The sequence below is a fragment of the Pygocentrus nattereri genome, chromosome 15 (genome assembly GCF_015220715.1).
Source record: "Pygocentrus nattereri isolate fPygNat1 chromosome 15, fPygNat1.pri, whole genome shotgun sequence".
Taxonomy (NCBI): Eukaryota; Metazoa; Chordata; class Actinopteri; order Characiformes; family Serrasalmidae; genus Pygocentrus; species Pygocentrus nattereri.
The window spans coordinates 23,564,804-23,591,041 of NC_051225.1; the positions used below are offsets into that span (position 1 = coordinate 23,564,804).

General features: G+C 36.1%; 1 long non-coding RNA gene across 1 annotated transcript; it reads right to left on the reverse strand.

The window, feature by feature from the left end:
- Positions 1-6,592: 6,592 nt before the first annotated feature.
- Positions 6,593-24,958, reverse strand: LOC108438670. The gene is made up of 3 exons (XR_001858709.2): positions 24,865-24,958; positions 19,007-19,298; positions 6,593-6,733 (listed from the first exon to the last, which is right to left on the reverse strand). It is a non-coding gene; the product is annotated as an uncharacterized LOC108438670 (long non-coding RNA).
- Positions 24,959-26,238: the final 1,280 nt, after the last annotated feature.

Sequence of the window (26,238 nt, forward strand, 5' to 3'; positions counted from 1 at the left end):
CTCTCAGACAGTCTCACACACACACTCAAGGATCTGGGAGTTGGGTATGATTTCTACATCAAATATTAACTTTGTACCACATCAATTTTTCAGCCCCAGACAGTTGATTCTGGGTCAGGTACACACCAAAGTGCTCCAAGAAAGGGATAAAACTTCTCAAAGCACTTAGTAACAGTCTGAGATGCTTATTACATCAACCTATTTCTGCCTAAACTTTGTATAACAAAAGGCAAAACATATTTTAAACCGAACAAAACATGGACAATTAAGCATCCAATAAAAACCTACCGTCATGTACTGTTATGTTGCATTGCATTTACGTTCAGAATGAAACTTCAGAATTAAAACCATGTATGTAAAACCGCTTCATATTTGTTATCTAATATAACGGATTGTACAGTGTATATATTTCATTTCCATATTTTCTTCAGCGAGGCGCATTTTACAGTTTAATAAATGGTCTGGCTCAAAACAGCAACTTCATATTTGTTACCTAACATGAACATTTTGCTATCTAACAAAATACATACTAAAGTTTGAAAGATCTGATGTACTTCATTGTGAACATACAGAGGGCTAAAGTTGCTTCAGTGTATTTTCATCTCAACATGCATCTCTGCATAATCTGTTTTTGTAGTTTAAATTATCCTAAGTCAAAGAATAAGTTCTGACAAATTATTGTATCTAGCACCAATAGTAAAAAATAATGACTTATAAAGTCTGTTTCTAAAAACCTCAGCCTTTAAATTTGTACACTATCACACTATTTGCTCACATTTCCTCAAAGTATTAAGCCAATTTGAGACAGGCAGTCAGGAGGCTTTAACCATGATTTATCAGCAACTTAACAGCTTCAAAAACATATTTCTTATCTCTAGAGTCATTATAAGCAAATGGAAACCTGTCTGGAGCTGCTCCCAGGTGAGCCTACAGAAATTAAGGCTAATGGTTAATGTGTAATGTGGTGCAGCTTATGAGACCACAGCCCAATCACTTTATGAGTGAGCTACGGAATTCCATAAAATTACAAATGTGAAAAACCATCAGCAAAGCTTTGTCTTGTGTGTTGTTTGCTTTCATATGATGATAAACACAGTCCGAGTTTAAATACACTTTGTGTACAGGTAAAATGTCTTTCACTGGGCATACAGAAAAGACTAAGGTAGTGAGAGATAAGGAGTAAGAAATCAAACCAGTGCACTGAAGGCAAAAACACACGGAGGTTTAGGTGCATTTGGAACAACTATTCCAACAATTTGGAATAACAAGACCGAGCAGATGTGTGTTGGCTGAAAGGTAAGAAGATCACTGTGAGAACAGCCTGTCTAGTATCAACCAGAGTTAAAACAACAATCCCTGAAATCCTGACAAACAACACACAACTTAATGCTAAACGAGCGACAATCCATTTAAAAAGGCCAGTCGACAGAAGGAGAACATTATCTTTCAAATCGTTGTTGGATGAATGAAGTAAACACAATGTCATTGCACAAGGTTTTTCATAAGATGCAAGTGTCCAGATGTCAACAGAGTTCATAGTAATGAAAGTTTATCACAACCTTTACACTTCTTAAAGGCACAGTAACACAAACAGCCTGTTTAATTCCAAGAGACAAAGAGAGGTTGGAAAATTGTCAAGTAAAAAGAATTTTGACAACTGTTACATTACACCACATAAATGTTTTGAGTAGATTTCAAGGAAAAAAAACACACAAAAATAAAATGTAAGATATGGGGCCTTTAGGTTCAACTCTTGAAATGTGGCGGATAAAAGAAGGCACAATACCACTTTTTCTTTTCTGATACTCATACTGAAAGTATCATCCATAATCTATTTTCTATTTTTATTTAAGAACATTAACCACTTCCTTTAGAATGAACAACTAAAAGTAAGCTGTCATGCTCTACTACTCAAACACAGTACTACCGTACAGGACAAAAAAAATCACAGCTAAGAATATCTCATCACACAATGTGAGTGAGAGTTATTTCATTGGGATTGGAGTTATTCTTTTGTCCTTTCCAATTAAGCATTTTCTGCTAATATCAGCCTAATACAGATACCTAGTATCACATTGCCACCGTTTCTCATATTAGCCTCATTTACACCTGATATTAACATGCATCCTGGGTTATCCGATCAAGTACAGGTGTCAATAGAGTCGAGTGCATCTCAAAGATGCATTGTGATCTGATCACCTAAACCACCTTTGGAGGTGGACAGGGACACATATGACCACATGATGTTTGTAGTTTAAATGCTTAATTGTCCTGGTGCATTGCAGACTGCATCAAAGGACCAATTTAATCAGCCACATGATCACAGAAGAGACAAAAGCAGATGCATAGCTTATTTTTTCATCTCATCTTGTGTTTGTTTACATGTCAAGATGCTCAAACCTCTGTGAAATCAGTATTGTGCAGGTTAAAGGCGTTCTGATGATTAAGGTATAATGCTCTGTACAGTTCTAGAAAAGACCAAAGGCAAGACCAACCAGAGTAAACTTACTGTCTTCATATGTCAGTGGATTCTGAAGATTTGATTCCAAAATCCCCTCAAATCTTAAAAATAAACAGTAAGTGTGCATGTAAAACCCATTAAGCCCATCTCCAACCAGCCTAACAGACTAGGCACAAGTGCTAGTGCAACAGCTAAATCCTCTCCACCTAAGTATTGAAAGCATCTGGCCACATTGAGGTGAGGCAGTGACCTGTCCATGCTGACCTGGCCGTAATGACGTCAGCACGGCGAAACAAGGTCCAGGCAAGGTGTTGCTTGGCCGAGAGAGGCCACAGGGAGCACCAGAAGGGGCTAATTATACTTTAAAGCATCCAGTTAATCGGCTTAATGGTATATGGCATCTGTGTCCACGCGGAAGAGAAGGAATCAAGATTAAAAGAAAGAAGTAGGGAGAGGAACAGTTGCAGCCCTTGTGGTGAAAAGTAGTACTGATGACAACTACCTCTAAGTGGTTCAACAGGAGTCACAAGGGGAACTTGCTAATGGTTTAGCGCAGTTCACCAGAAATTGCATAAGGGGTAAACCTACTTGGCTAAATCCTTCCACAGTACTTAGGGTCATACAGGGTGGGTAGGTAGTAGTAGTTAAACTTAATTCCTGGAGATAGTATAGGGATAGGGATAGTGCCCGGTGCTATAAACAACCTGTTGCACTGCTATATACAGCTAGCTTCTTTCATTCTGAAACCTATTACTGAAGGTAATGAAAATCATTAGAATAAGCTTTGCATGTGTTAGGCCACTTCAATCATGGACTGAGTACAACCACAAAATGCCTATGTCTCACTCTGTTGATCAGACCTGGCTGACAGTTGAGCAGGTGCGCTCTGAACACACAAGCAGCTTTAATGTACCGGCTATGGAACAGCAGTGGACACTGAAGGAGGTAGAAAAGCACAGACTCACAGAAGTATTTGAGGGTTTCGTCGATCTGCTCATAGGTAAGTCCCAGAGCGGCCTCTGGTGGCAGCAGTGGAGTGTGCAGCCAGTCATCATGCTCATACCCAAACACATAATCTGCCCGCAGAGTGTATCTGGGTAACTCTTCAGTCAGCAAACTTACAATCTCAACCTCAGGCAAATCTGCTCCTGAACACAGATCTGTAACAGACAGAGAGTGAAAAGAGTATTTAGATGTTCCCATACTTCCTTTTTTAGTTCATATTGTATTTATTCATATTGTAAATTATTATAAATTATTATTAAATTTTTGACCTAGACCAACTTTGCAGGGTAACGGTTGGAAGTAAATGATGGTGAGGTTATTCTCTGTCCTGCCTTAAACTTATTCAGAATCACCACCCAAAGTCAATCTGAATATAACCCAAACAACATACAGACATTTTATTATTAAATAGAAACACAGTAATAACAACATTCTAATGTTGGGACAAATGAATATCAGCAAACAAATAATACCCATTTAATCCACCATGGAAAGAACCTATTTAATCCTTAATAGGCAGCAAACAGATTACATTTAAACATGTACAGAAAGGACTGTTTTATTCTGGTTTTATTCTGTTTTATTATCATTAATAACAGAAAAAATGACCTCAGACAGAGGCACTGCACTTGGCTGGTCTCAAGAACAATTTCCAATTCCCTGACGGCAAAACAAGGCTGAGGCTGCCCCTTTACAGTCTTAAGACCAAGAGCAGACTTGAACACTGCAACATGCAACACTAAATAGTACAGTGTGCATTTATAAGAATCGATAAGGGAATTTTTGCTTTTTTGTTCAATACTTTTCATACATGGATCTGCCATGTTAATGTTAATACATAAACATTTATAAAATGTAGAAAGTAGGACTACATCCACAATTGATGAGCATCACAACACTTGAAATATAACATAATACATTTATTTTTGTCTAAAGTGAAGACATTTTAGACGAGCAATAACATTCTACTCATCTGGAGTGTAATAAACACATCATGAAATATTGGTTTGAAGTGTCGGTCAAATGTAAACATGCCGATCATTTTTAAACAATTATCTAATGACACTAATATAAATCTGATATCTGGACTGTTTGACTGGACTGTTTAGGGACAAACACAATATTGGGGTAGGAATACTAAATAGGGGAGTTACTACTAATACATGATCACCTGTGCAAAAAAAAAAAAAAAATGCACGGCTCAAAACTTTCAAGTGACCCCACATTTGCATTCATGTACAGAAGAAAGTACAGAAGTGAATTACATAACTACGTAATTAATTGTGTAATTAAGTTTGAATATTACAGAAAAACAATAACTCAATGGTACACTGAGGGCAAAACTATGAGAGGCTTTGAAATGCTCATCTGTGCTGAACTCTACTGGACAAAGATGGTAATGCAAGTGACTGGAACCATTATTTCCCGAAACTCATTTGTTCTTTTCCCTGTTTAATCCATACTATGTGTTTTATTAAATATCTAATCTGTCTCCGAATGAGAAAATGATTACTTTCATATTTCTGCAGTTTTGATTGTCCAAATAAGCCTGGAATTAGGTACCCTAACTAAATATGAAAAAAAATAAATGAAAAGAGGTTTCATTTTTTTATCTTGATTTTGGCAGAAATAAAGTGGTTAGTTTAGGCTTAACTGTTCAAAGAGAAAAATATATTCTTCAGAATCAAGCATTTCATAAATACTGGGACCAGAGCTGTAGCCAAGGGGTGGGCAGAGGTGGCCAGCGCCACCAAAGCATAAAGTAGGGCCACCTTCTTGGCCACCCCAATTATGGCAAGCGAAACAGTCATTGATTATCAGCCAGCCATCATCAAAAAAGCGGCAATTACACTTTATAGTGAAAATCTGCCTGTGGGATGCTTACTAATCAGGTATTAGAGTATGATGACAGTGAATTTTATTCATCTTGCTCAGTAAACAGGCAAGCAAGGCACTGGGTCCCTATAGCACAAGTAGTCTGGGAGCTACATTATGAAGTATGATATGTGAAGTATGATACGCAACAGTAAGGTAACTATCATAAGAAATAAGATATTACCGTTTACTTGCTGAATTTAAGATATCTGGGGGGAAAACATACAATGCGGCCCTTGCAAAAGTTATATTTTATTCCAATATGTTAAACTCCTTTCTATATTTTTTGTACCCAAAAATACAAAATTCCACTACTGGGTCAATTAATAGCAACTGGGGCTGTGATTGCCCTGCCTATGCAAATGAAAAAACAAAAGAAGAATTTGGCCTGGAAAGATTTGGAAAGAAAAAACACCTCAACACGCTATGAAGATGTAAAAAGAACATGTGATGTGGCAGATGTGAGAGGACATAAAATGCTGTAGGGCTGTTCTGCTTCCAGTGGATCTGTGAATATTGTACTCTATCAAATTGCAGGACTTTTTCGAGCATAATACAGATGTCACTGGATCTTGCAGAGTGAGACAAGCCTTTTCAACAGCATCGCAGTCCCTTAGCACTCTACAAAACATTCAAAACCTGGGCGTGAGCTGGAGATGACTACAATAAAAAATGTAGGACATATTCAGCAAGAACTTGTGGTTTTAAATTCTCCTTCTGCTTAATCAGATATTAATCTCAGATAATCAAATAATAAAGCTCAGCACTAACAGAGGACAGCAACACCATCTTAAAACCTGAATTTTGCCTGTTCGCTTTCCATTTTTATGGATAACAGCCTGTCAAACATGTCAGAAACCAAATAAACTTAATGTGTTTTCAGGCAAGCTGTTGAGACTGTATGATGCTAAATGGTGGATTATAATCTTTCACTTTACTTGCCAGCTATATTAGCTTTGTTGCAAAACTAAGCACATTTCTTGACAGATCAACCACATTTGAGGTAAGAAAAAATTTGATTTATTTTTTACCAAGCTATAACATTACATAGTTTTATAACACTTTAAGGATAATTGACCACCACACTCACCCCTGGATTAATAGTACCAAAATTCTCTTGCCTGTGAGAGTGGACACATCTTGGTGTGATTTATCCAGGACAGGGCCATGCCTCAAGTTTCCAGGTGCGAGGCAGAGGTGGGAGCCACATCCCTCCTCCTGCTCCCCGCAGAGGCTGAAGGATGCCCGGGGCTCCAGGAGGCCCTGTAGGGGACAGTCTGAAGGAGAGGGAACAGCAGCAGGGGAAAGTGGTAGAAGGTGTGGGCTGATGGAGCCGGTGGGATTCAGGATTATGTGTGTTGAAGGCCCAAAACAGGATAGCTGTGCCTCCCTCTATCGGATCAGAGAAAGAGGAAAGGATTCATATAGATGTAGAGCGCTCTTACTTACTCATCTGACAAAAAGAAAGAACAGACACAAAAGGTAAAATATGAGGTGTTTTCAATTAGATACCAGCTCTAAATACCACTGCTAATACTAGTAATAGTAGAAGTGAATACTAATAGTAATAGCAGTCAGTTCTAATGGCAGTAAATCCTGGCTGTCATATCAAAACTTTGTAACAATGTGTTTTTCTGTTTTATATTTATATTTATATTACTCTGATAAAAGTTTAATTATTAATCATAAAATAGCATTTATATTTCTCATGTTTGAAGCCCACTCACAACAATGATAGATTTAATTGAAATGTTGGAATACTACAGAAAAATGGCAAAAAATGAAAACTGACTGAATTATTAGATTTAAAACATAAGATACTACATGATATAACAAAAGAAATCCTCCAATGAGATAACCTGTTTAACCTTAAACAAGCTTATTTAAAATAAAATATTACTCTTGGAGTGGTAAATATACCCAATTTATGTTCCATTTCAGTTTAGTCATCCTGGAAAAGCTAAACTCAATATTTAAGATATAATTTAGAAATGTAGAACAAAATTCATAAGAAATAATTAAGTGGAGCACAACTTTGACATTTTCATAGTTGCATAAGTTTTTTTTTTAATTGAATCTTTTCATATAAACCCATAATGCTGCAAATACACACATAAAAGTGCTACACAAAAGTGTGTAGAGTAAATGAATAAGAGAACTGTAAAAAAGAATCAAATGAATTCAAGCTAAAGGTAGTAAATAAGTTCTGTTTGTGTTTTAAACTGTAAACAGAAGGTGCTGGACTGATCTAATTAGGAAAAAAATTCTTTGGAGCATGAAAATTAAAAGCTGCTCCACCACATTTTACGAGGGGAATTATCAGCAAGCCACCATTTGACCATAATCCAACTTGTCCATTAGACACTCTGTTGTATATCTGAGGGTGCCATTAACAATTTACTGCTTTAAATACTAAAGGAAAAACTAGCTGTTTTACAGCAAACAGACAACTAGTGCAATGATGCTGGAATAGGTTTTATGTTCTCTCTACAAAATCAACTTCATTGTTAATAACAGTTTAAACAATGCATGCTGGCATTAAGCATTAAAATGAATAAACATTAATAAAAAAAATAATAAACAGTGAAAATGTAGTGCTTTTTTGCTGACAGGAAAAAAGTATATCACACTGTTTTCTTTTGGAGGTTCTTCTCATTTTGCATATGATACATCTAAAGTTAACATGTAGACAAACAGCAAAGTGGTCAAATATTTACAGAACAACTTTATTCACTTGATTCTTGCTTTTAGAGTGTTGGGGGAAAAAGAATGCATGGGAAAACAACAGTGACTCTTTTATATAACCCCATATCACTTTCTCCTAAGCAGGCCAGCCTGCACTGTGGCATTGATCTGAAAGAGGATAGGCTCACTCTTAGATGCAGCACTGCATTCATCTGTACAAGTGCATGAATAATAATGCTTTTATCTCATATATCAAATCACCATGACATATTAAATATCAAGATGTTACCCCCTTTGTATCTCCAGATGCATTTTTTAAAGCTAAAAGAACATTCACATTCATATTATATATATATATATATATATATATATATATATATATATATATATATACACACAAAGTAGTTTCAGGTATGTGGAACATGAAGTCAAACACATGTTGTATTGTATAAAATTTAACTAGGCCTGGCCCCAATATTATGACTCCTTGAGTACTCATTCAATCATTTTTGCTTTTACCAATCACTATCACTACATCTATACACTATCAGTACAACTACTGCATGTATTTTGAATTACAATACTGAACATATTACTCCGGCACAGGTTTTTAGGGAAATATCAACAAGCATTCAAATCATGGAAAATGCTGTTAGGGCCAACTGTATTCGATTCACAGCATGTATTGCCGTGCCTCCATATCAAAGAATATGAATGCAGTCAAATGCAAAAGTTCAGCGAACTCTTTTTAACATGTTTTGTTGATTTTTTTAAATCAGTAAAATTAGCACATACTTTTTTTTCTACAGGGAACACATTTAAATATAGCATTTTTCTGCAAATTTCTTCAACATGTGGGAAAACAATAAAATATAACATGTGTGATCACTTTTGAACAGACCATATTTTTTATTTTTTCTGAATATTTTAAATTCAGTATATAGACAGTAATTTTGCATTCCAATATGCAGAAGTGTGTCCTCTGTAGAGGATGTGTTAGCTTACTTTCACTTTACTTACTTTCAAAATCAACAAAACATGTCATTTGACCAGGGGCAGTCAAACTTTTGCCTACAATGGTGTACATTCTAAAGAACACAAGTTTGGTTTCCCAAGTTAGGAGTAATAACGTCAACTCTATAAATGTCAAAGCTGCTACAAGCTGTAAAATTCAGTCTGAAGGCCGGAAGCTTTCAGATACATTTCAGTGGGTTTACAGTAATTAAGCAACATTATTTCTGGCCATAAGAGTGAAGTCACTCTCACAGTGATCACATGAGGAGCAAAGTTGAAGTGTAGGATATCTCAAGGCCGGCCGGCACCCACTCAGCCATGCTCTGTGCCAGCCGTGCTGTAGCAAGAGGGTGTGTGTACGTGTGTATTGTCACACAGGCCAGAGTGAGTGAAAGAGGGAGGAGGGGCAGTGAGAGAGAGTGAGAGAGAGAAAGAAAGAGACAGACTAACAGAAAAGACAAAATGAAACATGATGAAGGGAAGCACTTGAGATAAATCCCTTTTTTTCAGCCTGTCAAAACCATACTGAACAACAGACATGAATTAAAGAGTAAGCACTAGAGGGAGGGGTAAATTCAATGTGAAGTGAGCATCTTGTCTGTGGTTGGCTGAAAGGTACGTGCACCCTGAATGGTTTCCTAGGAAACCAAAGGACTATGAACTGGCTTGGTCACATGATGCATCCATCAGTGGGGCTTTATAAGCACAAAACACTGAAACACTACTTGGAACAAGCATACAAACACCTGAACACCCCTGACATACAAACAACATTCAACAATAAAAAATGGTTTCAGCATATTAAAGTGGTGACCTGCCACTTCACTACTGCAAAACTTAAGAAATTGAAAATATTACAAATATTAACTTAAGGTCAGTGTTAGGTTTAGTGATCACATCTTGACTGATTGATTAATTGATTGACTGATTTTGTTTGTTGATTAAAGCACATATAACATTGTATAGCTTTGCACATATTACATTGATTTGTCAAAGTCCTAAAATACAACAAAGCCTTTGAAGCTTAAAGTTGTATGAAACAGTTTGAAGACCCCCATTCAGATGACATGTTTTGTTGAAAATAAGTTAACAAATCCTCTACAAGGAACATACTTAAACTGCCATTTCTGCCAAATTTTGTGCACAAGTGTAATATACTGGAAAAAACATAAAACTATTGCACAGGACACATTATTGTTTTACTTTTTCAGTCAATATGACATATTTTGCAAATAAACAGTCATTATGCATTAAAATGTGCAGAAGTTTGTTCTCTGTAGAGGATGTGTTCAATTATTTTCACTTATTTTCAAAACAAGTCATTTTACCATGGGCACCCAAACTTCTGTATTTATCTGTATTCCTATTAAGGGTCTTTTCACATAAAACAGAAAGGCAGAATAAATATAACACAACACAATAACACAACACACAGAGTGGATTATTTCTGTAAGATGCTCTCAGAACACACAATGAAAAATAACTCAGCTTGTTATCATGTTGCCAAATAACTTTTTAAATAACTTTTTAAATCTTTTTAAATGTAGTTTAAATATCCTTTCTGATGCATACTGTAGTTTTGTAGAACATTTATGCCATAGCAAAGCCCCAGAATATGAAAACGTATTCTTTCCTCATTAGGTTTTAAACCTTCTTGAATAATGACTTTGAGGGTTTCTAAGCATAAGAAACTCTACTTTCCACTGCTAACCAATGCAGCTTTCTGAAATGAGCAGCCTCTAAATGTGTATGCAGGAAACATTTTGAACTCATAACACTTAATTATGGAGCATTTGTAATTTGTTTTTGAGTTTCTATGATAATCTGGTACCAGATTAGCAAAGTCAAAGTGACACTGAGCCAGAGCTCCTGCAAGCACTAGCAAAATCTACAGTAACGTTCATTTCTACTACTGCCCCATGGGATTCTACTAGAATGTTAGCATTAAGCTAACAGTGTTTCGCTTTAACATTTTTTGGTCATTCAAGATTAAATGTGGATGGTTGAAGCTTTTACAAGACATTCTATGTTTTATTTGTAACAAATATAGCATGTATTTTACCTCTTTAATGGTTTAGCAGTAAAGAGATCTGACACAATGTTTTTCCCTCACTGTAAATCAAACTGTGACTGGCTTACTCCACTTACCATTCCTGATCATGTTAGTAGTTAATCTGATGGGTTGGGGCCTCAATTCAGCTCCTGAAATTCTAAGATAGCTTGGCTATATCTACTTAGACACCACCAGAGCTTCTTTAAAATATCACTAAGAAAAACAATTCTGACTAAATAATTTTTCATTGAGTGTTTCAAAAATGTTAGGTTTCCAACCTAAACTTAATGAAATAAGAGAATGACTACAATATGTACAGAATGATTACTATACTAAAAAAACAACCAAAATTTATAGAAATGCTTTTTTCCCACAGAAACCACGAGAAGACCCTGAGGACTCCCCACTGGCTTTTAAAGCCATAACTTCACCTTCTACTTCACAGCTAAGGTAGTTTACACTATTAGTAATAACATCCTCTCCCACTTTTACAGGCAATTTATCAACCCTTGTTTTAGAACTAAAAAGAATACCCTATATTTCCTCTGTAGGGATGATTTATTATCTGATCACCTTTTGCTTACATTTTGAACTTCTGTGCTGAGAACATTCTCAATTATTTTTTCCTTATGAGACACTAAAAGAGCAGCAACATCAGCATATAAAAATATTACAAGCTTTACTCTACAAAACATAAACCCTACAAAATCGTTGTGAGACCATGTGGGATTCCCCTATTCAGGAACTAACTGTCTTCAAGAATAATTGCAATGCAGTCTTAACAGTAAAAATGCCATAAAGGGCTCTTTGTGCAAGTCCTTAGTACTACAAAATATTCACCAACAATGTCATTCAAAACTTAAAGGTGAACTGACTGAACTGGTTAACCCTTTATTAATCCCTTATATGGCCAGGTATTGCCAGCAGGCCCAAAGTTTCATCACACAAATCTATAACCTAAGTATAGCTTAACCAGTTTGCAATGAAGTCGCTGTAGTTACTGAATAATAAGCCTTAGTGTGTAGTAAGTCTGAGATTGTAAGAGGTTGATATATTGAACTTACATTTAGATTTGATCTCTGATTTTGAAATATGATGAGTTAATTCTCAAATGTTATACAGCTTTCTCGGTTATTTTACAGTCATCTGCAGCTTTATTCTTCATCCCAGACACATCTAACATTTCTTTATTTCTATTTTACAGCTGTCTAGTGTCCCACTAATCACTTGAAACCTGATGACTAACAGATTCAAACCCTTTTAGAACTGATCTGCAACCACATTATCAAAAAGTGATTACAAACTTTTAAACAGTAGCATTTTTTCACACCTGAGTAATCTACTAAATATTTTGGCACTTAATTGACAAATAATAGATTGTAAAACAGTGCAAATAGAAACCGACTTAACAATACCAAACCACTGAATGACTCCAAAATACCCCACTGGTGAAATACTTTTAAAGACTTCACTAATGAAAATCAAAAATATTTAGAAATGAAAAAATCTGGTAAGAATGCACATACATGGAAATGTCCATCATCTGTTTCTTATTTAAAGAGTGACCAGTAAGACAATTTAAAATATCATCAAGAGATTTGCCAACTAGTCTTTGCTAATGCTTTCAGAAAAGAAAGTTTCATTGATTCTTGATTTTTAATCAAGTAATCAAGCTAAACAGAAACAAAATACTGTGAGAAAAGTTTAATAATGTCTGCAAAATCTATAACTGTAACCTTCACGAATCACCTCTGCATATATTCTATACTCCACTGTATAACACCTTACACCAGAAAATATAACGCTTCATATCCTCTGTTAAAATGCAAAAAAAGCCACAGTTTACCATAGTCTTCACGTCCACACAGCTGACTTGCTTTCTCCGTTTCTTTCTGTCTCTGTCTTTCCACGGCTTTTGTCCCTGTATCACAGATCGCTTTCATCAGTGGTGTATCTGACCTCGTGCTCATCTACTGTTTAGAGATATAAAGGATGCTGCTGTTTCAAGCTCTTATATGATGATTACAAGAGAGATGGTGTTAATGTTCTATCAATCACATCCGCATGGAAACCAATGGGATTACAGACAAGCTCCTACATTAGAAAAAAACAGCCCTTCCTAGCCCAGTCCTGAAGTAAACAACAGTTTATAAGAAGGAAAGCAACAGGCACTAAGAAGGAAGACAATGTGAAGTTTCCCATTAGCAGTTTCCTTTTACTAGAAGCTTTTATGTCTATAAGTGATCAAAAGGTTGTGCAGTGCAGCAAAGGTGTGGTTGAATTTAGATAAGGAGAAGCAGTAAAGCAATCATTCAGCATTTACAACCAAGGCCACATAACCTAATATAAGAAAAGCAGAAACTGAATTAATTTAGCTGCAAAGTAAAACACATTGTAAGCTATACAATGAACAACAATGTTTTTATTATTATTATTATTATTATTATTATTATTATTATTAGAGATGTGCCCAAGTACTCTAGCACTCGTTGCTAGCATTGCCATTCTAATATTTTGCTATTCAGATATTTGCCATTACAGGAAATCTATGAAACACTAATATTATATTTTAACAGGAAAGTGAAATGTGGTAAGTCTATTTTGCAAGTAAGCATGCCAATAACTGCCACTTAGTAATGTCCTGTGAGTTTGTCAGATGCTACAGAACTTTCCCCAGCAAGTCCAAAATGAATGGGTTCCAATGGCGCTTTTGTGCAAAATGCTTAATCCTTTCTATCAAGGCTGGACAACATGACAATATTTATCGTTGTTGTAATAAATTGTCACAATATGCTTTTTCTGAGCTTTTCTCAGTACTGTGGACATCGCAGTACTTAAAAGTCTTCCTAAGTTCCCATTCAATCAAAAGGCAACAACGTTAAACACAAATCAATGGATTCAGTTTTTCATTTTTTTAAATGTGGCTCTATTTTGTCTGTTCCAACTTAGATATCAGAATAATAAACACAGTGACATATCATGCATCATAAAAGCATCTTGTGGTATTGTGATATTACATTTCAGCCATATTGCCCACCTCTAATTTCTATACAGAGAAATGCACTTGTGTTCTGAACACAGATCATCATAAAATATTTTAACACTGCTGTCATATTTTTAAGCACTTTTGAACTCCAGTTACAAGAGTTTTTAATAGTTCCTCATGCACATAGAATATTGGTTGGTACGTTGTGCACTGAGGAGTAATGTTAGACAACAAGTAAAACATTGCTGTGGTTAACTATGTTAGCTTATTAGCTCATCTGAAGAGGCAGTCCCTAGTACTCATCCAAGTCCATCAGGCAATTTTTTTAATACTTTAATACTACAACATGCTTTCAAATGGACACCAGTTTGGTTATCTACAAAGATAACATACTTTTTAATGCACCTAACCAGTTATCAGTTCATTAACTCTCAAATTCTCTTGGACACTTGAATATCAAAAATAACAAATAACTGTGAATCGTGTGGATTTCATTTACATTTTCATTAGAAACACAATACTTTATATTTTATATATTACTTTTATATTCTTTATATATTAACTTTATTCATTTTTTGAGTCTATTTTTTATTTAATTTCACTTTATTTCTATGTTTCTTCTCATCTGTTATTATTTTATACCTATTTCATATTTCATGATTATTAGACTTAAATATAATTTTTTATTAAATACAGTATTCTGCAATAATTTTTGTTTATGTTATAGTGCTGGTAATAATTGATACCTGTAGTTTCGTATCAAATTGTGGTGTATTTGTTTACAATAAACACTGAAGGATGTCGCGCAGTACAGATATAAACCTTTTTTTTCCTATCAGCCCACTATCTCAACAGTGTTGGCTAACAAACAGTGCCTACTGCGTACATGCTATCCTGCATGCTCTCTCTAGCATTATAAGGCAAGAACTGCCAAAGGGGTTCAAGGACAAATAATTGCACAAAAAAAGCCCACACACAAAGCACAGTAGACACTGTATCCTAACTTTTCTGAATAGGATTATGCTTTCAAACTAGGACATGCACAATGAATCATAAGCTGTTTTATTTTAAGTTCAAAGTGATTTTAGTGTGGTCTCATTAAAGGATTCCAAGTACCTATTCCAATAACATCTGTAAAGTGTCTGACAATAGTTCCTGTTTCCCCCCAAAGACAAATAACTGTAACCTCTGAACAAGTGATGACTCACCAAGGTACACATGCGAACAGAGGCACTGTCAATCTAAAATAAAAAGTCATAAAGTGATACAAACTGATTTTGAGAACATGCCTCATATGCATGCTTCAGGCCTAGTTAGGTCAGAAATAGTCTGGACAGAGTTATATCAGTGCAGCCAAAGCAGAAGCTTCTGTCATGTGCTTCTGTCGTGATTTGCCAAGTTAGGGAATTCACATACAATGCAGTTCAGATAAGGTACTGAGACATTGCATTCATTCTTATTTTTACTGTCTTCATGCAATTTGGACTAAAGGAGAGAAAAGTGCTGGTTAATAGTAGAGAACAGCATGTACTCCTTGGCTGGAGTGAACAAGCATAATCTTGGCCACCCTTAAGTCCAAGGTGGCTGAAAGTATTGCACAACTTCAAGTCCTTCAGGCGCTAAACAATTAATATGAGGGATGTGACAACTCACGGATTTTCAGATTTGATGCAATGTTTGATTCTGAGGTCAAGTTTTCATTTAATTTTTGCTGCTTTATGTGTCAAAGCCCTGACTGACTTCACGGTGCCTTGATAATACACTGCTGATTCATATGACATTGTAAAATGTAACGTTTTCAATGCCACATTCTAACAAAATAAGTCCCAAAATTCACAATTTATAAGCAACTTCCAAAAAAAAAAAAAAGTCCAGTCATTTGAATGTAGGTCTATGTTTAGCATAGCCTCCGCCCCTCCCGAGCCCCCTCCCTTCTCATTTACCCTGATAGGATGCCCTTAGGTCCCTAGTTTTGTTCTTTGACAGTGATTTCCATGAAAGACAGAAAATAAGAGACTCTCCAAAGAAGCCAAGGGGCATATCAGCGACATGGTGTTTAATTTTGATACAGTGTTTATTGTCAGTTTTTCAATCCTGTGTTGAAGTCATACTCCTTATTAATATTAAAATCAGTATTAAGTACTCTCGGGATATATGCTAATGCTAAAATCTAGCCTCTATATCCATAACATCCTCTGTATTTGCACACATAATGGATCATAAGGGTACAATACTTTCAGTGAATAAAGTCACTGTCTTTGTGGCCCTTCTATTTGGTCTTGCTTTAGAGTGGACCCTGGCGTACTTGCTAAAAACTCAGAAATAACAAATTCCCAAAAATCCCAGGCCTAGCATTTAGCTTATACAAGGAAACGAAGCATACAGGTCACAAAGAAAAATAATGCAAAGCAATTCATTTTAATGCCTCGAGCAGTAAAACATACAACATATCAAAACAGCCAATGTTGCCATCTAGGCAAATGACTTGTGACTTACAGAACATTACATCATTAATTTCAACATTAGTTTCAACATCTCCAAGATGGTACCCCTATTCCTTAAGTGCAGTGCACTACCCACATGATGCATAGCTCCTCTGGACCTATAGTGTACTATTATGGTGTTGAAGCCATTGTTTCATGAATTACACTGCAATGTGTACACTACATAGGGAGTAAGATACTATTTAAGATTCAGTCCAAATCAGCACAGTACATCAAACCACAGTCATGGTTAAAAATTAACCTGAAACCGCTGCCTCTCCCTTATACAGGTTCTCCATTTTATCTGCCAGTATACAGTGAAACAGTACAGTATGGTACAGTGGTATAAATATAATAACAACTATGAATACAACCATTTTTATTCAACATTCAACCATTTTTATTCACATACTCTGCTGCACTAAATTCAATTAAGGATTAATTACCTTCACTTTGTTATGAAACATGCCACAAGAAGAAAGGCTTTTCATAGAGGAAATCTCTGAAATATGTATAGACTGCTGAGGTCAGGGTGTGATGAGGAACGCCTATGGTACTGTGCACAAGTCAAAGACCACTATTCTTATATTTCCAGTTAAAACTAATAAGTACAATTTATGCATTTTACATGGTGAAAGTAAAAGAAATGCTGAAGCCACCCCAAAGCTCAGACCTCAACTTCATGAAATGTGTATTGAATTAGTGGAATATGGTGAGAAGCAAAACAAGAACATTAGAAGCATGGAAAAATATCCCTGCAATTTTCTCTGAAAAACTGAAAGCAAGTCTCCTGAAAAGAAAGGAACTGTAATAAAGGCGCAAAGGTTGGACATGCTTTATTTAGAGAAAAAAAGCACATTTCAGTGTAACATTTTCTTAAAAATATAGTTTTTCCTTTTTTCTTGACACAGAAATAAAATGAAGTAAATGAATGGTCGTCTCTGACTTCTGTAAAGTATTATAAGCTACACAGTTAGAATCTGGTTTACAATTTTAGTCCCTTCATAATTTTTTCCATTTTCATTACAAAATGTGTACAATAGTACAAATGAGGTGAATTAGGTGTGTGCAGACTTTTCAATGCTACTATACATAGACATACTCATACTACACATACTGTACCATACTCAGTTGGGCATTAAGCTACTTCACTTCTTCACTTGCTCTCTAAACAGTGAGACAGAGTGAACAAACTGCAGCCATCAAACTCTAGCCCCTTCCACCAATGCCTGGTAACAAATAACAAGCCTAGTTAAATTATTACTTGTCACACTGTGGGTAAATAGGAAACAGCATCAACTTTCAAAGCTGATGTGATCAAGATGATCCTTCTGTCACTCACTCACTGTGTCTTAAAATACTGATTTGTAGATTGTGAAGGTCTTCACATCATTTATGTGTTTCTGTTTTCTAAAATGTTATAAAGTGGGAAAAATTAACAACAGTGCCATTTAAAGCTAACACATGTTTACATGGGATTCTTGTACAAGCTCCCATGTCTCCCTCACCACAGGGGCAGCCATTTCCAGATAGGGTGAATACATTTGAAATTCTTCCTAAATTTTACTAACTGAGCCTGAAACCACAGTAACCATGATGTACCAGTAACAATGCATATATAAACTTTCACTGATTGAACACCGTAAACAATACAAAAGCAAAGAGATTCTGATAATAATTTCAACAATAAATGTGTGATCAGTAACAATGTCCACATAAGAACACTTTGACATTTCCTAATGACGGCAATGACCCTGAATTATGAGGACATTAGACTGACAGCCAAGCATTGTCGTATGTATGCAGTGTTTGCTTTGTGCTCATGCCAACTTTTGGCTGTTAAATGGGTCACATGTCCAGGGTAGAAGATGCTACTTAGCATTTATATATCTAACATCAGCTATTTTACTCCTTATTATCCTTTGTCAAACAAACATATCATCACTGTCAACCGCTAAAATACTTATATTTTGTTTTTTTTAAGTCCCATTTGAAAATGTGAGCTGAACCCTGAATACTGCGTAAACATTTCACGATGAGTGGACCAACAGAAAGAGTCTAAATTTAGTCAGAATGAAATCTTGTCATTAACACACATTTTGTGTAAGTTACTATTTTGAAGATTCAATGTTTTTTCATGCCAGCTATGATATGAATAAAATAAGTATTTACAGAGAAGTCAAATATAAATGAATTAAAGAAAAACATTTCTCATGTAGCACAACTGGACTCACTGTCAATCATTCAATAAGTGAGAATTCATATGAAGCTCTATGCAAGCTGATATAATAACTGATACAGCTGTTTCTGCCCTCTAGTATGAACACAAAGTAGCCTCCAATGCCGGTAGAAAAACTAACCATACTGCAGCAACAGCGCCCCACACAGATTTCCAATATGTTTAAAATACACGACTCGTGTAAATGTTCTATGGGGTTACTTACTCAAATGAAAGACTCCTGCATTGGGTTAAAGGGCAAGTGTTTCCCCCGGTGATGACAGCCTAGAAGTCACGTTCAATGTCTCCTGTCGTGTCCTCTGCACATTCCCTGGCTACATTCTCTCTAGTGTCCCATGCAGTGAAAGCACCTCCTGTTCAGTGAATGGGAGGGAGGAGGGGAGGAGAGGGCAAGAGGGTGGTAATGGAGAAGGGACAAAGTAGGAGGAGCAACAAGGTGGGGGGGAGGGACAGAGTGTATGAGAGAGGTGGAGAGGGCCAGACGGTGGGAGAAAGAGCTAAAGAGGGGAGGGAAAAAGAGAGAGAGAGAGAGAGAGAGAGAAAGACTGTGAGTCAGCACTCATATGTCGATGCAGCTGCTGGCATGGTTTTCCTCACTATTTAATCGGCTCCATTAAATTGGACTGGCCACTCCCTACTCTTCATTTATTCGGTTACTCTATCTCTACACTTTATATTATCAACAGAAATCTAAATGTTAATAACAAATACTGTACTTAGTCAACATATTAGATCATTTACAGTTATTTTATTCAGAACTGAAACAACAAAGAAATCACACATATAGGAGCACTTTAAATTATCAGACAATAAGAAAAATTCTCTGTACACCTTCTATGGTATCATTCCAAAAAACCTCATTTGACACCATTAGTTTAAATTGTGTATTGTGAGACACCACACTGCTTGTAACCAACCAACTAAACCAAACAACTTATTGTCGCCTTAAAGTGTCAATGGGTTTTCTGCTAAAAGAATCTCTGCAAACAACATAGATGCAGATGTAAAACAGGGGGTTATTTGGTTTTGAATTTGCAGACAGGGGCTCTTTTCACAAGCGGAGGACCAACCACTGAGCAAACTAAACAAAGGTGCGGAAAGGCCTCAAAAGCACATAATCTCCTCTAATTCATGTTGAAGCACAGCATGTGTTCACACGTACCAAATAAAGTCTTCCTGAAATGTTTCGACATTTGTCTCCCACTTTAAAGATATATGCTGGACATGTTCAGGCTAATAGTAGAGCTCATGTTCCTGAAAGACCAGAGAGAACTGATTCAGTTCAATAAACTAGAATTGAGCAGCCATGTGATTGTGGTTAAACAAGAGCATTAAAAAGAGTTTATCTGAAAAGCAAGATTTAGTGCCTCTACTCGTACGTGTCTTTTGCACGTACTGCGATTAGCTCACACTGAATATAAAAGCCCAATTTAAATGCAATAACACCCAGGGCATTCACTAAAACAGTATTTTGAATAGCAGTCTGCAAGCACGTAAGGTCCTTAACACTGCTAAACCCTGTATTACGCTTTAGTGTAAACAACAAACTCATGTGAACTGCTTTAAAAGAGCTGTGAGATCTTACAGGGAAAAGAGCAATCTAAATGTGAAATGAAATTATTCAAATAAAAATACCAGCATTGATCAAAATTCAGAGACTGCCCTTTATTTATTTAACCATTTATTTTTCCAACCAAAATGGCCATTTCATTTTTTAGCATCAGGGAAAAAAAACAGAAACCAAGTTAGCAGAAATCCACCCCCTGCCTTTATTACAGCTTCCATTTTTTTGGGAGGCCTGCTCTTAGTCTTATAAATAAATGTTTCAATACCTCCAAAATTCAGTCTTAGAAGTTGGTTGCATTTTTGGCTTCTGACATCATACATCTTCTAAGGTCGCGGGGGGTGCTGGAACCTATCCCAGCTGTCATCAGGCGAAAGACAGGATACACCCTGGACCGGTCACCAGTCAGACAGACAGACAGAAATACACAGTCTCTGACAATCCAGGTAATCCCAAACACATTAAATGATGTTGAGGTCTGCGACCTGGTCTGGTCAGTCCATTGCTTTGAAAACACCAGCAGCTTCTTTGTTTGGTTTGCAAATGCTTTTCTTTTTTGACTATTTTCTTTTCTCAGTAGCAGTTCCTTGTCAGCAACACATCCTTTCAGACCCACAATGTTGAGTTGTCTTCTCACAGTGGAGGGATGGACAGAAACACCTGTGGATTTTTCTAGAGCAAGAGTGGAGCTAAATTGTCTGTTTCTCACATATGAAAGCCTAAGTACTGTTTATCTGATGGCGACAGTTTTGGTTGTCTACCAGGTCTTGCACAGTTGTTAGGAGTAATATTTTCACTGTCTTCATTTGCTCATTTTTGGAAACTCTTGTTTTTCTACTTATTTTCCTTTGACTTAAGTCTTCATTATGCAAGTGGATTACTATCCGTCTAATGCCCATGTGTTAAACACAAGGCCCACAGGCCAGATCAGGCCAATGGCACAATCCAGTTTGGCCCTTTTTCATTCGTATTTGCCCATTTCACAATCAACAGCACTATAATCCCCAGCGTGCGCTGCAACGATATTTGCACTAACACCCCAATCCCAACAACAATCTATGGGACAACAGTTTTCTACCCAATTGCAAATGTAATATCACCAAACACACCAGCTGCGTTTCAGCTACAGTTCAACCGACGTAACACTATCAACACTGAGCAGCTCAGAAACGGATGAAGAATTAATGAATAAAATATGTCAGGTCTTGGGATCAAGCACACAGGTAGGTTTAAAAGAACAACATCCTGGGGACATTTAAAGAGATTTAAAAGTTATCTGTAGTTAATGAAGTTATATCAAGAATTCACATGTAATTTTTTAATAGTTTACTACAGGTGGCCATATTTTGCTGTTGACATATGGGCATATTAAAATACAAACGCTCTCTTGGCCTTGGTTATGTTAAGATCTTTTAATATGGGTCTTTTAATGGTTGAGGTTGATACCCCTGACCTAATGATACCCCTGAACTGAAGCAGAATGTCATTAGAAATATTTGAAAAATTAACTTCACTGTTTTAACTGGAAATTAAATAAACAGGCGGTTTGTGATTTTTACACATTTATTCTTTAGTGGTCTCTTTTTGTTCCACCTCAGTGAATATATGAGGTGACATGCAGGCTAAACATCCTAGTCAACAAGCAACATGGATAGGATCTGAAGATTTATAAACACATTTGTATAGCCATTGCAGAAAACATGTAAACCAAATAGGAAAAAGGGTTGTTGACAAAAGGTTGTGAAGCAATTTTTCAAGCTATTTTTGTAGTCACTTGTTCATTCACGGACGTAAGACAGGATCCTCCACAATGGTTATAAAAATAGCATCACTCTTGACAATAGCAATTTCAGTACTCAACAACTAGACATTAAAAATATTGTTCTATTCAGAACTATGAGTTCTACATAGAACCATTTCAAATTTAAATGGTTCTTTGCATGATGAGATTCTTCAAGAAGTTTGAAATAATTAGAGTGGCCTTGAGGAGAATGCAAGTGTATTCTGCCCTGACACACAGGAAGGAGGATGTTTCTTAAGCAAAACTTTCTCCAAGGATTATAACTGCACAACTGCAAGAGCTGGTGGGGTCACCAAGTCTCCAAAGCTACAATTAAATGCCACCCCCACACCAACAAACTATATGGAAGGCTTACAAGAAGAAAGCATATGCTGTCATTAAACCACAAATATAAGTACCTGTTCACTAAATATGAGTTCGAGGGTCAAAAGCAGACAAACACATGAAGAGGTTTTGGCCAGAAAAAGTCAAAAAGAACCCCCGCTGTAGATTATGGAGGTGTATCAGTGATGTTGTGGATCTTATTAGAATAAGCATGATAGACATGGGCCATGGTTGAATCTTCAATAATTCAAAGAATTCCACATAATGCACAAATAAATTGGTTTACTAACCACAGCCTTTGCAGAGGCCATTCCTGTCTCTTGACCCAAAGCCCACTGAACCCTGTGGGGCAAGCTAAAGAAGAGAACCCAGAATACCATGAATCATCTAGAATCAGGAAACATCTGATATAAAGGAATGGTCTTAGTTTTCTTTACATATGCTTCATTTGAAGAGAGGACTTAGTACGGCAAAGGGAGGGCGTGCAAAGTAAACGAAGTGCAGAGGTGCCAAAAATGTGTGGTCTACAATAATTTAAAACAATTTTTCTTGTAATTCTCTTGTAAGATTAAGTTGATAAATGACTAAGACAAGCGTCATTTGAAGCATGCATTAGCACCCATAAAAATACACATTTTCTGGGAAGCAGATCAGAAAAGTTAATCTAAACAGCAAGATTTAGTGGCTTTTTGAAAAACAAACTCTTATTATAAAAGCTCAGTTTAAACACAATGACACCAGAGTTACACAGTACAAAACACTACTTAGAATACTGTCTACAAAAACAAGTGAAGTCTTTAAAGGGCCCATATTATTGGAAGCTGAATCTTCTTTGCTTTTTTCATTAATAGAGTTTAATATATAAAGGTTTATATATAAACACTGCCAAACTTTCAACATTCACAGCTCCCATCCCAATCTACACAGTCCATATATGGAAACTAATCTGTAAAAGCAGTCTATTTTGAATAAACTGTTTTGCGATGTCATTGTCATCTAATCTACATATATCCACCTACTCAACCTATAGCAGTTAAGTCCTGGCCACTCAAGCAGAAGCTATCAGGAGTGTTTCCGCCCAGACTCATTTTTGAATGATAGACAATACAGGACAGCCTATTAGCGTTCATTTACATACACCAGTTTAACAGCACAGTAAGAAAAACAGCCTAATTAACTAAGGGACGGAGAGAGGTTAGAAAATGGAAATTTTTGATACATACTTTTTGTAATGTACACCCACACAAGCAGCTCTTTAGCAGTGCTTAACTTTTATTAGCCAATATCAAGACTACTGAACATGATCCTAAGTTATGTTTTAGTTTTAACAGTGAAGAATCCCATGTGAACAGTTTTAAAAGCTTTTATAATAAGAAAACCATAGCCATACACAGCAGATGACAACTGAAGTAAATGTGGAGGACCCAGCCCAATCCAGGGCATCTAAATGCAAGTCTGAAAAGGTTTAATGGTTCTATACAGCACCAAAAGGGTTCTTCTGTTGTTATAAGTAGCTTGTAATATAAAATGTGTTTTACTTAGAACCACATACAGTGCATCTGGCATCAAACTGAAGAAACTTATACAATGCAAAGAACTCTTTGATCATGCAAAGTGTCTTTGCTTAATCTGGGCCTGGGAAACCGTCCAATTAACATTTATTATTTCCTTGTTACTAATACCTGTCAGGAAAAACAGAAATTAAGCTATTATAACTAATCTATTAATCTCAAAATACAAACTGATGCACCAAAGTACAGGTGGTCATGCCCATTCAAAAAGTGAATGAACAAATCATTGATATGCACCACTCACAAGCTGTGGTTAAGTGAACATAAGTCATAATATAATAACATAATATATATAATATATAATAATATATATTATGTATAATATATATATATATATATATATATATATATATCATAACAATAACATAATATATTATCAGAGCATATGAATTGATGTTATCCGTCACACAACTTATTCTCTCTTCTTGAGACGCCAAAAAGCACTGAAGCTCTGGAAACAATGAACCTCTCACATGCACACCAAACTCCCGATGACCCAACTGGACCTTATTTGGAAGGAAGGAAGTAAAACAGTCTTGTCTATAAAGAAAACTTGTAAAATAAGATCCTATTAGGACATTTCCTCAAGTCAGAGAAAGTTTTGCTAGTATTAAACATTCGCTATGATATTATCATATTAATCGCTGGATAAAAGCCGACCAAAATACACTGTCCCACCCTGCCAAGCCCCTCTTGTGCAGCTTGTTGACAGAGACCACATCGTGTAAATATTTTAAGGGTTTTACACATATGCAACGCGTGGTATTCGATTACAAGTGGATTTTAGAATAGAGAAAGCTTACTTTAACATCGGCTTGTGCTGTCTTTCCACGCCGTCCCACTTTCTGTCCTTTTCTGAGCTTCTTGCCCGAGTGAACTTTTTCCACGCCGCCTTTAGCGGACTGGCTCAAAAGATAGCTGAAGCGCAGAATTCTGGGATTCGTAGTCCACAAGAGGGCGCCCTCTCACTGACAAGTGAAACCAAGCGTCCATGTTTGGTAATGGAGATAGCGTCGAATAAAGCGTTTTGAAGTGCCGTTTGCTGTATTTCCCTCTTGATTTGTTTCTTTTCCCAGATGTTTATGCTCTGTGTTACATTTGAGTAGTTGTATGTACTAAAATAGCAATTTATTTTTCCAATCTCTCTTCCTTTTTTTCTCTATTATTAAAATTCAACACTGTTTTTGTTTATGTACCTTTGTTGCTATATGCAAATTACTTCTGATCTGATTGGCTGCGCTGTATTGCACTAAAAATGCTGCTTTAAAAGTGCAGTGCAGCCAAACATTCCTTAAAAATTCAGCGTGAACTGGTGGGGCTGAACTGTTGTAGGACGAATAGGTGGACATGTGTACTGATTTTTTTTATATCACAAAAATAATTCATTCAAAAAGTCACTTTGAATTGATTTAAAAATATATTTTAGACCAAAACATTATTGTAAAACTACCATAAAACGACATAAAACATCAGGCAGCATATTTGTAACTATTTATTGTAATAGTCTTCTGTGATGTAGCTTTTGTGCAGCTTTGGGTGTCTGGTTCCTATCAACCCTTCTGTGAGCAATTGTAACATAGTTTCTCTGGAATAAGTTTGCTTACATTTAAACAAAGAGTGGTATGCAGAAATTAGTGGCCCTTTAATACATGACATCAAACTCTTTTATTTAGAAAAATAGTGAAGAAATGTTGTTCTTTTGTGATATGGGCACTTCAATTATTAAACTCTTTGTGTAAATCATGCTCTCTTGTATTAACAAATGTTCAAGTATTTTCAATGTTTTTGCATCAAACAATGGTAAAAAGCCACCCATTTTTGTTACCTGTGGCCTACATTGTTTTTGTGATTTGGAACCCAGTAACTAATTGCCAACTTGTTCCCTCCTGAATGCAAATCATCATATGCAGCACGAATCAATTCATATGCAGCATATTACTTTCTCAGAATCAGAAATCAGCTTATGTGCTCTGAGCATTCTGAATATTGTAAGCATTTCCATATATAATAAGTATCTCCAGGGTTCTTCTATGCAGATATTTCTTAAATATTAAATTCACAAGTTTCTGTGAAAGAGAAGCACAGAAGAATTATGCCTCCACTTTCAAGGAACACTGCACTGAAACAAGATACTTTATTTCAGTAATATGCTTGAAATGAATATGTGATCAAATTCT